Here is a 12882-nt window from a genome sequence, read left to right as displayed (position 1 = left end):
CGGGCTACTGGGGCCCTGCCGCTTGCGGTTCTCTTGATTGATTGAAGTTCCTATCATTGCCCTCTCCCTGGCACCCACGCATGGGGAACTCTGAGGAGGCAGCATTGCTCAAGCAGCTGGTACATGCATTCCATGGGATCAAGGGGATAAACTGATCCACACCCCTGCAGCGACTGCTGGGTGGACAATGTACAGGCGTGTAAGAGTTTTCCTTCATGACCACTACGGGGATAATACACACTGCATGATTATCAAGCCCAAGGTGACTAGAAGCCCTTCCCTTGCTAAGGACATTATGGATTACTTGTCAATGCCATCACTGGGGGTCCCCTGAGTCAACATGAGACCACCCTGGAAAAACACTTGGAGCAATTCAACACGATTCTTGACACCAAAAGCTCTCTAGTGGCCAAGATAGTTAACTGGAGAGGAGCCTATTTCGTACCAACCATGGGAAACTGGCTGAGTGCTATTGACGGACTCTACCATCAATGCAGTGCGCCACACACTTAAGGAGGTGCACAGTCAATTGCAAACCCAAAGGGCTGACATCAAAGCCTTCAGCTAAGAGCATAAGATGCCGGCGGGCACTGAGACACAATAATAATCGCTTCATCGTCTTCCCAGAACATGTGGAAGGACCTAACGTGAAGCTGTTCCTTGAGCAACAGCAGATGAACATCGTATTAGCGGGGAAGTTCCCGAAATTCTTCTCAATCGAGAGTGCACCGGGTCCTGGGATGGTCTCCACCTCCGGGCATGGCTTCGCACCCTGTGATCCATTGACTGCCTAAATACAGTGACAGGGACCTCATCGTATAACTCTCGAGGGCAAAAGGTATGTGGCAGTTTGAAGGAATGTTATCAATGTCTGCCTGGATTTCACTGAGCAGGTGCAGCAGCGATGTAACTCCTACACAGTGGTAAGCAACAATGCGCCTCAAGGGTGTCAAGTACGCACTCCAGGAGGAAGAGGTATCACACCTTTTACAGTTACCTGGGGAGGCTTGGTCTTGGGTGCATTTGAAAGGTGCGGAGACCCCAACCATAAACAAACCACCCAAATGTGGTTGGGAGACCCAGAGATCAAAAAAGAGGTGTAGTCGGAAACCATACAGTCGCCCCACGAATGAACAGGCGGCCAGAGAAGGAATGCATGTGGTGGCCGACGTCCTACAACACAGTAAGAACCCCTTTGCTGCCCTCCCGCCGGACCATGGCTCGGATTTCGAGACAAGCACCAACAGATCCTGCAGCTCTGGGGACGTGGGGACAACAAGGCCCGACCATGAAATCCGCCTTGGCGGATGACTTAGCTTGACATAAGGCTGTCATCTGCGACTGGGTGTCCTGTTTGAGTGAGCCTCATTGCTGGCTCTAGGAGCCACTCTGGGGTGGGGAGAGTGCTTAGGGGGAGCATGGAGCTGATGTCAGCACTAGGGCCAATCCAGCCAGAGAGTGAAGTGAGCCCTGTCACACACCCTCAATTTCCGTATTGCACACAAAAGTATTGTTAATAGAAGACAACTTATGTATGCATAAGCTGTATATGATTGGCGAAACATACAGTGTGTGCCTAGGCAGCGGAGGGGAGTTGAGATTGTTGTTACACATTGTAGGGGCTTTCTTAATATATGGTGCACACGTATTTAAGTGAACCACCTGGTACCTATCCAGGCAATTCCTATGGTGATTTTAGTGGTCTTTGATAACCTTTGAAGGCTTTCAAAGTGGTAGATGTGGAGAGCAGCCTTCAGGCTTACCTTGAAGGATTATTAAGCAGCTTGTTTGACCAGATTAATCATGTAGTGTAGGTTAAACAAAAAAGAACCACACAGTGTATATATAAAAAGATGTCCATTTATTACACAACACTCACTAACACATTTGTATATCTCCTACCCGGAGATATATACATAAATACACAATAATACTTCAATTGCAATAAGGTAAGTAAGCACAAAATACAGTGGTCTCCAGGAGGAGACCAAACCATATATTAAAAAATGGAATTCAAACTGTGACCGAAGTCTGGGCTTGGACCAGGACACTCAGATGAGGTGGGGACCCAAGGAACCACCCAAGGTTCCTTGGCCCTGCCCTACTCGATCAAGATTGTGGAACGTCTGGTCAGTAGGACCCTGTCCCTCTTTTTGGAGACAAATAACATACTGGAGGAGGAACAGTTTGGTTTTAGACCGGGCCATGGGACAGAATCAGCCTTGGTGGTGGTGCTGGACAGCCTTCGAATGCGGGTGGACAGAGGCCAGTCGGCAATTTTAATCCGGTTGGACCTGTCCGCCGCCTTCGATACGGTGAACCATGACACTCTGCTTTCAATGCTGGAAACCTTTGGGGTGAAAGGGGTGGCGCTTAGTTGGCTGCGATCCTATCTGTCTGATAGATGGCAAGCGGTGGCACTCCGTACCAATCTGAATTTGTGAAAGTTTTACATGGGGTACCGCAGGGATCGCCTATTAGTCCCATTTTGTTTAATACTTATATGCAACCCTTGCTGGGAATCATCAAAGCTATTAACATCAGCGTGAATAACTATGCCGACAACACGCAGCTTTTGATATCCCTGGATGGTGCTCAGGCGGACTCACTGGATAGCTTCCATGCTTGTATGCGTGAAATGGTGAAATGGTTGAAGGAACATTCACTCCAGTTTAACAGTGGGAAAACAGAAATCCTATAATGCAAGGTGGGGGGGATCACCTGAAGTCTGCCAGCAGACTTCTGGCCTTAACATCAGATGGCACATTGACACCAGTGAATACGGTGCGCAATCTGGGGGTCAGTTTTAATGAAAATCTAAATTTGGAAACCCACGTTAACAAACTGGTGAGAAGTTGCTTTAGTCTAATACGAGGTCTTCCGAAGGTGCTGCCTCTGCTACCTCTACAGGCAAGAACAACGGTGATCAGGAGTATCATCCTCAGCCACCTGGACTACTGTAATGCCCTGCTTCTGGAATCCCCAGGATACCTGATTGCCAGATTGCAGAGTATCCAGGCGACAGCAGCTAAGTTAGCACTCTCCCGACCTCGTCGTTCTTCAACAACACAAGCACTGGTGGAGCTACACTGGCTCCCAGTACCTCAAAGGATCTTGTTCAAATACCTGTGCATTGTGTTTATGTTGTGACGTCAGTAGTACTTTACAAGATGTAGCCATTAACCTCTGAAGATCGCCAGCAGGAATGATGATAAGCAGAAGGCCCCCCTACTCCCCTGGGCGCAACCCCACACAGAGTGAAAACCAACACTACTATGTACAAATGCGCCCCGGAGAAAAGGGAAGTGGATAAAATAATAAACACTGCAGACTAAACGGTTCTTCCTAGTTCTGTTTCTGTTTTCTGACATACAACTTTCATAGCAGGAGAGTGGGGGTCCCGTGGAGGCAACTATCCAAGGAAATGAGACAAGAAGCCAGAGGTTAGGCAAGAACATTGCAAGGACATCTCATACCACACCCGGTGCGAGGATATCTTACTCACACGCTCCACTATGCAGTACTCAACAGGTAAGGATACTAGGTGGTTCAGCAGTAAGGATACATCCAGAAGACTTCGGAATTTCCTTTATGTGAACCAAAGCAGGACTGATCCCAAAGTACAGAAAGACTGAAATCCGGTTCAAATGAAAAACAAACAAGTAGTTCCTTCACCACGAGTTTGAGAACTAAAAATCAGCAAGGTATCAGCAAGGTACAAAATTCCTTGGCTACACAGGCGCGGGATGCATAGGAGGCGCTTCTGCGCGATAGTCCCCAAAAACAACCTAAATACCGGAAATCCGCGTGCGCTGAGGAGGATCCACAGTTCTGTCTGCGACAGCGCGCTGCTCCAGTTCCTTCACTGGATCAGCACTCAAAAGGACCTGCAACGCGCAGGCAGAGAAAATAATGGCTCCGTCTGAACCAGCGACGGCAGCCAGCAAAGGGGAGTGTCTGAGTATCGGCACTCCTGCGGGGAATACCTTCCGCGGCCTGAGCTCAGGGACTCGACCCTTCCTGCAACGGCAGACGGGAAACTCGGGAACACTGGAAGCAAGCTTGAAATACCGGGTACCAGAATAGCGCGGCACTCCAACGGGAGACTTCCTCCAAGCAGGAACTCGGGAAGCTAACAGAAAGTTTGTCAAGCCCCGATCCTCGGACGAGGAGGGGCTTTGTAGCCTCGGTGTGGGCCACATCGCCGGATCCTACTACCGGCATTCTGCACATTGGGCTTCTGGGACTTGTAGTGCCCAGTGTGTCGCTCGCCCCCAAGTGGTTCCTCATGCACTGCACTATCACACTCAGGCATTCACTGGTGACGGAAGGAAAAGGAAGCGTGCTGAGCACCTTGTGCCCTCAAAGATGGCATGAGATCGCTACAGAACCCCCCGTAAAGACCGCCGTCTCGGCGGTTGACCTGGTTTACCGGGGTACTTTGCATGGAAGCAGGGCCGGTCCTAGGACTTTTGGGGCCCTGGGCGAAAGGGAAGATGTGAGGCCCCTCTAATTTGGGGCATCTAGTGCCGGCGTTAGTGCTGGTGGCCGTCGGTGCGACAATGTTAGTTGGTCGACTCGCCAATGATCTCCTTCGCTATAAATTCCCTCACTACCACCCTGTAACAGTGCTCCTCAAGTTATGCTATGTAGATTTATTCTATGCAGATTTATAAAGCAAATAGCCGCCTGAGGGCTTCCCCGTGCTGCGTGAGTGGATCACTGTGTACACTAGCGGGATTCTGAGGCGGTACATGTCTAGAGCAAGTGGGGGTAAAGAGGATTTTTTTTAATCGGGTCTTGTTCATTTAGTTTCTGAGCTCAGTGGGCATAGCATTCCAAAGCATAGGGGTCAAATGCGAGAAGGATACAACCCCCAATCTGATCATTTGTACCTTTAGCAATCAAGCATTGGAGGATGTTACGGTACTACTAGGAGTGTAAGGTATCAGAAGAGCCACTATCGAGGAGGGTCCATTATAGTTGATTCCCCTATGCGCCAAGTAAAGTGCCTTGATTTCTACCCTTTCCTCCACTTGAAGCCAGTGCAAGCCGCGTTACTTTAACGGCCGCACGACCAATGCTTGTTATTTGTTACCCTTGTTTTTACTTCACTTTCTCCTCTCATATTACCTCTCAGTCACTTTTTTTTCTTCATCAGTTTTCTCCCTCTCGCGTTTTCTTCCATCAGATCCCCTATTAGTTTTCTCCCTTCACATTTTCCCCTCGCTCAACCTTCCCTAAATAGCTTTCTCTTCTCACACCCTCTTCTCTCTTATTCTCAATATCCACCCTCACGTCCCCTTATTAGCCTTTCCCCCTTTTATTTGCCTAAATGCCCTCTCTTTCCAGCACTCTTTCTCCCCAGTTCATCCACATGATTACTTTCCTGGACTTTCTCTTCTCACTTTCTCCTTACTGGCTTTCTCCAATATCTCTCTCTCTATCACATTCCGCTCTTCTCTTCCTCAAGATGCCCTGGTCTGGCCACACTTTCTCTTCTCCTTACGTCATCCTCCTCTCGCTCATGCTACCCTCCATCCATCACTTGCTCACTCACAGTGGTGCAGTGATTCTTCGATGGGCCATAACGAAAGCAAAGAAAAGTGTTCCCCGCCCCATGGTTGGGTAGTAAAAGACGACCATAAATAATGTGCAGTGGGTCCTTCACGCCCTCGGTCCTGGTGCCACCGCCCAAACATTTACTTAGTTGTTCTAAAGCACAGGGTACAGCACAGGCCCAGATGTCAACCAACACACACAACAAATGTGACAACATAAAATCAATAATTCTAAAGCATCTTCATTGCTCCTTTACCTTTGGAACAACAGAAGGGTTATTTATGGGGTGCTGTAGCACCATACTCACCCCTATTTCCAGCGCATGTGAAAATTCTCTGGACGGCCCCCACAGCAAATGCACCCACAAATGTAAAACTCTGCTGTGTTACATGGACTGTGGCAGTAAAGTCAGGCATGACTCACAGTTCCAGAACGTGAGGGGATTTGCAGTTTCATATTATGTGAACTCAGCTCTAAGGCATTAGAGAGCTTTACATGATCACCAGTTACCTTACAAAAGGATATTTTCATTTTTTAGGGGCATGTGCAAATAGATATATGCCCAGAATCACAGGATGTTCAGCAGACGCTGGGACTCTAACCTAGTTCCTCAGTTCTATTAAGCTGCTCAATGCGCACATAGCCCAGGGGAAAGTGTTTGGTCCCATGGGCTTCAGAGCCATACTTTAGTGCTACAAAGGTCAGGAGATGGGGTGGGGGGCCCTACCCTGGGTGTCACCGTTCTGAATAACGACTGTATGTCCCAGGGCAGGGGGCCCCACACTTGGGCCTAGAAGCCTGATCCATTGCTGCATGGCACAACCCTGGGCCTCTTTGCGCTGGATAAGGGATGTGAGGCCGAGAGAAGGGGGCCCCACACTTGGGCCATGATTCAAAGCATGGAAGCCCAGGGAAGTGGGGACCACCTCCCCAGGGCTTAGAAGAGGTGTGTGGCTTTGAGTATAAACTTTGCTAAGCCACAGCTTCTCCCTCTTCTACTTTGCCGCCTCTCCTCACCTATTACTTTTCAGCCGATCCTGAAAACAAAAGGGCCATTTGTTGCGTGGAAACGCAAATGGCACCTTTTCAACAGACCACAGCCCCGCCCTTGACCTGCTCACACACAATAGTCTTCCCTGCTGCCCAAGACCCCCGTCCCCCCCCCCCGGCCATTCTTTCCATCCCCCCATGCCCGTAATCCCAGGGCTGACACCACGCCTTTAGCACCTCATTAGCTACATGTAAAATTGCAGTGATCGGAGGGGAGGGGGCCCCGGAGGAGCAGGTGGCCTGACTTTAAAGAAGCCTTTCACGTCGAAGCGAGGCCGAAGCGAGGCCCCAGCGAGGCCCCATGTTTTTGAGCTGAGCGCGAGGCCCTGGGCAGCTGCCCATACTGCCCATGCCTAGCGCCGGCCCTGCATGGAAGCGTTCCAGCAAGAGAGGGCAGTGTAGATTGCTGGAATGTTCCCAGGTTCTGTCCTCCACCCCATACCCCTTCCAATCTCCTAGATACTGCACTCTGCCTCTGATCCATCGAGAATCTAGTATTTCTCTGACTTCGTACTCTTCCTGTCCGTCTATCTCAAAGGGAAGGGGTCTAGATGGTAATCTCATGTTCACTGGACAAGGTTGGAGCAGTGACACATGAAACATAGGGTGTATATGCCAAGAGTGGGGTAAGGAAAGACGCACAGCCACAGGGTTAACGATCTCTTTCATCCCATAAGGCCCTATGTGTTTGGGAGCCAGTTTGCCTACCCCCTTTAAGTGCAGATTTTTTATGGACAACCACACCTTATCACCTACCTGGTATAAGGTTCTGGAGCCCTCTTTGTGTCTGCGAACCTTTTTTGTGCTGCTTGAGAGATGGCCAACTGGTGTTTGGCCTCGATCAGTACTGCTCTTAAAAGTTCTGTATGGTGGGATGTTTGGACACTACTGGCCAGTCTGTGGTAAATAATTAATTAATTAATTAATTAATTACCGGTACTATTTTTCATATAATCAATAAAACAGGTAGCTCAATAAATAAGAGTCAGGATTCGCGGTATCTTGAGTCGACAGGCTTTAATCAGGCATAAGGACAGGAACAGGACAGCCTGCAATAGTACGGGATGGCAGCTGCCAGGGAAATGGGAATCGGGGATTGGCATCGGCTATTCGCAACTTTCAGTAACAGTACACAGTATATATATTAAAACAATTGCATTACATTCAATACAGTAGGCGTAGCAGTAGGCGTGACTCGTAGCAGTCGCGAAAGATAAGGGCAAAATGATGTAACAAGAAGGCATGTACAGGGCGTATACATAGACATGTGATGTAAACGTAACAGAAGTGTCATAAACGGGGCGGAAACATGGAGGTGGCTACCTGAGCAGCTGGGACCTCTAACCTAGTGGTGCGTGAAAACGGGCAATGACGTGTTACCAGAGAGAACTGGAGGCTATGACTTCTGTGCTAGAAGAGGAGACTAAAGTCTGGAGTGTCAGAGCGACATGTACCCAAGGCATATCTGGTATCTGGTGTTTAGAGTACATGTTGATAGAATCCAAAAGTTATCAGGGCAAAAGCTAATAGACTCTAAGACTGGTGCATGCATAATTCTACATGTATTGCGTGTGCGAGGAATATTCTATGAATATTAATACAGTATTTCTCTTACATGGAGACAGTAAGGCTAGACCATGACGGAAACTATTGATGCGATTCAGTAGCTTAGGAATGCAGAGAAGGAGGGCCGGACTGATAACTAGAATCATAACATACTCTTGGCAGACTGGGAGGCAGAGCCAGGCCGGGCCGGGCACTGCGAGGCATGAAAGTAAGCTAGGGGTCAGGGATGCAGGTGGGGGCTGTATCGCTCCTCGGAGAGGGTTCAGGAGACAGGAGCTGAATCTGAGTCTGGGCCCTTTTGAGGCCTAGAAACGGGGACAATTCAATGAATTAACGTGCATACTGTAAAATGTGGCAACGTAGGTTTACATAAGCCTAATATTCGTTGCTTTCACGAGAACTGGAAACTGGCATACTAGAAATGGACACAACTGTAATTGCGTCTTTAATCGATCAGAGGGGTATACATGCATATCGATCATGCACATATAGCATAATATGGGGAACACGTAGGCACATACAACATGGCAAAATTTACTTTTCCACATTCCCTCCTTGTGCCCTACGTTTCCATCAGGAAACATCAATATTCATGATACCATCTATCATTTCATATAGCATCATTTGCTCGTCTCGAATTGTCTTGGAACGGGACTTAGGACTAGGAATACAAGAGGTAGCGCACATGCCGCAAATCGCAGGGCCATATTGTATACAGAGGCAGCAACTGAATATGATCATTACTGCAATACCCAGGAATGACAGTAATTTCCATCCCCAGGCAGATATAATACTCCAGAGCCAACCGGACCATGTCCAGGTGCCTGGATTCTGGTGCAACTGATGGGCAATTTTATGAAGTCTGGTTATAGCTGAATAAACAGACGGCGCGTTATTAGGAATGAAAATGCAGCAACTAGATCCGATGACTCTACATGCTCCTCCTCTATCGGCCAGTATGACGTCAAGAACGAGACGATTTTGGAGCACGACAAAACGCATAGCAGATTGCTCTTCGGTTAAGTTACCTAGAGCAGAAGTAGTCTCATTCACTACTGCTTCAAGGGTTCTGGTTAACCTACGTATTAACTTACTATTCTGGATAGGTCCTATAAAAAAGAAGAAACCTTTATTGAAGTCTTGATACTGTTCTAGAGTAGTTTCAGTTTGATCGACAATCGGGGACTCGATCTCCCTTCTATGTCTAATGTGTACTAGATGTGTGTTTCTGTGATAATCAGATGGGGCTAGAAAAACTGGTGGCAGTAGGAAGGCAATGTAACATGTTCCATCCCAATCGAGGGGCAGACGAACATATGCGGTCTGACCACAAACAAAATAAGAATGACGTGAGGCTTTGAAAATAGATTTCCCACTGTCACTATACTCGACAGTAGTAGTACAATCACTATGTCCTACATGTGCGGAACCATTCTTCCTGACACATAATTCGCCTTTGATTGGTAGTACTGAAATAGCAGGTAAATCTGGAGTAGTATCGGACTGAACATTCAGGACCATGAAATTCGAAGAATAATTACCTAAATCATATACTTCATTTTCTAGATCTAACCCTGTTCTATGGGAGAGACCTTGCTTGTCTGGAAAACATGTTCTATTCAGAAGGGACATATCATTGGAGGATGACGTTAACGTGGACCATGCTCCACACGAACCATTATGTGAAAACGGATAGGGAAAGAGTGGCAGAACTCCCTTCGGTGTCTGGAAAGGGGGGAGTCGACCACATACCCAACAATTAATGGCATTGCTGGTCTGGTGTGAATAGTGCAACATTCGGATGAATGTATTATTTCGCATAGCAAGACGATAGGATAACTCGTGAGGAGGCAGATCACTAAATGTGTGCTCTACTGTATCATTAGAAAACATATGTACATGTGAAACTGGAAAACATAAATGTAAAGCATAACTTGTGCAGGTAACCATAAGACTTAAAAATAATAGAAAACTTAGAACAAGAATACATATTTTAGAGTTTTGACTAACTCTCTCACTGTGGGGGTCTATATCATACATGTCAGGAACCTGTCTAACCGTTTCACCCGAGAGGGACTTAGACAATTAAACTGGCTGACTTATTTTACTAGACCGGAGCTTCTGTTTATACTCCTGTTGCGGAGTTTTCTCTAACAGGGGAACTTTGAGTTCAGAGTCAAGTTCAGAGTCTGTTTTTAGGCAGTCTTTCGGAATAAGGCAGTCCTTAGCAAAAGTCTGTTTACGTATTCCATGGAACTTCTTTATGTGGCTCAGGTGGACCCACCCCTTCCTGCCCTCGAGCTTTACGGCGGTCCTTGTTGTTAGTAAGATCATCCGAGGCTCCTTCCAGCGGGGCTCCAGCGGACTTGAACGATCAAAATTTCGGACGAATACGAAGTCACCGGGGACGACTTCATGCGGTTTCACCTCGGTGTTGTCTGGAAATGCGGCGGCAACCTGTGAACGACAAGAGTGTAGGGCAGACATCAAGGAAGCTAGGTAATCTGTCAGCATATTACTGGAAACATCTGTAATACTGCGGGGTCTAGGTGTACCCCACATGTTTGGGGGGCGGCCGAATACGACCTCATACGGGGACAGACCTGATCTGGAATGTGCAACCATCCTCATATAGAATAAAGCAACTGGCAGAGCTACTAGCCAGTCTACACCTTTCTCTTTGCATACTTTTGCAATGCGTATTTTCAGAGTCTGATTATGTCTCTCTACGAGACCGGCTGCTTCAGGATGGCGTACACAATGGAACTTCCACTGGTACCCTAACAGAAGGGAAACATGTTTCATGAGCTCGGATGAGAATGGCTGGCCGTTATCAGAATACACGACCCTAGGGAGTCCATAGCGGGGAAAGAATTCACGAACCAACTGCCTGGCAGTGGTCGCGGCTGTGTAATCTGGAACTGGATATGCTTCTGTCCACCTGGACAAGGCGCATACAACTACGAGGACATACTTGAAACCTCGACATCGCTCCATCTGAATATAATCCATCTGGAGGACTTCAAAAGGGTGGTCAGGAGGTTGGAATCCACCTTGTTCCACCGGGACACTTTTACCTGGGTTGAACTGACAACATATCATGCAGGTACGGACTTTCTGCTTGGCTGCGGCTCGTAAATGCTTGTTGAACCAAAGGTTCTGGATACTGTCTAACATAGCTTTTTCTCCTAGATGTGCTGGACTATGTGCGGTATTAATAATGACTTGAACCATAGAGTCGGGGAGAAACCATGTGGCTTTTCCCTTCGTCAACCATCCTTGATCTGTCTGGACCCCTCCTTGTTCGGACCATTTCTTGATTTCTTCGGGAGTAGCATGTAACTGTATGTCTATGACATCTTGTGTAGGGTCCTTAATTGTCATACAAGTAGTCTGATCTTGAGTGAGTGTCTGTGTCGTGTTAACTGGAACGTCTGGAGTCTGAGCTGTAAGCTTGGCTGTTCGATCTGCTAGATCGTTACCTTGGGAAATGATGTCAGTAACTTTCGTATGTGCCTTGCACTTCATGATAGCGATAGCTGTCGGTAAATGTATTGCATCTAACAGAGCTTGAATGAGGAGACCATGCTGAATCTTGGTTCCATGAGAAGTCATGAAACCTCTCTCCTGCCAGAGCACTCCAAAGTCGTGTACGACTCCGAATGCGTAACGTGAATCTGTATATATGTTTACTTTCAGGTCCTTGACACGTATGCAGGCTTGGGTCAGAGCTACTAGCTCTGCTGCTTGAGCAGACAAGGTGTCAATACGATGTGTTTCTATAACTTCGGTTTCAGTAGTCACTGCATACGCGGCTACTAGTTCTCCTGTATTTGTTCTCATACATGAACCATACACATAAAGTGTCAGGTCAGGATCAGGTAATGCAATATCTGTCAAGTCTTGTCTTGGCTTTGTCATAGTGTTAACAACTTCCACACAGTCATGTGTGGCAGGATTTGAAGTAACTGACGGTAACAGTGTAGCAGGATTTAGAATGTTGCAGCGTCTGATTTCTATGTGTGGCTGGAACAGTGTCAGTTCATAACCTGTTAAACGTGCAATTGTCAAGTGCTGAGTCTGTGTTCGGTTTAAAAGAACTTCCACGGAGTGTGGAACTTGTACTGTCAGGGAGTGTCCTAACACTATGGAATCACTTTGTCTGATAGCTAGAGCTGTGGCTGCAACTGACTTGAGGCACGCAGGCAGAGCCTGGGCTACTGGATCTAATGTGCTCGAAAAATAAGCACAGGGCTTGTACTGTCCTGCTTGATCTTGCGTGAGAACAGATAATGCAGTACCATCACGTTCTGTGACAAAAAGTGTAAAAGGCTTACTGTAGTTCGGTGTCGCTAGAACAGGTGCTTGGCATAAGGCTTTCTTTAATTCATTAAATACAAGTGTATGTTCCTGGGTCCAAGGGAGGACAGTCGATACGGCTGCCTCCTGTGTCGTTAACTGTATCAGTGGCTTGGCTAGAAATGCATACTGTGGAATCCATTGTCTGCAGTAAGAAGTGAGGCCAATAAAAGCTCGTACCTCCTTCTGTGTCTTGGGCTGTGGAAGACTCGCTATTAACTGGATACGGTCTGGTGTCAACTGCCTACCCCACTTGGACAGTAAGTGTCCTAAGTATACCACTTGCTGGACACAGAATTGTAATTTGGAAGGGGACACCTTGTGCCCCTGCTCGGCCAGAAAATA

This window comes from Lissotriton helveticus, chromosome 5_1 (genome assembly GCF_964261635.1).
Source record: "Lissotriton helveticus chromosome 5_1, aLisHel1.1, whole genome shotgun sequence".
Classification (NCBI taxonomy): domain Eukaryota; kingdom Metazoa; phylum Chordata; class Amphibia; order Caudata; family Salamandridae; genus Lissotriton; species Lissotriton helveticus.
This window is presented reverse-complemented; position numbering follows the sequence as displayed.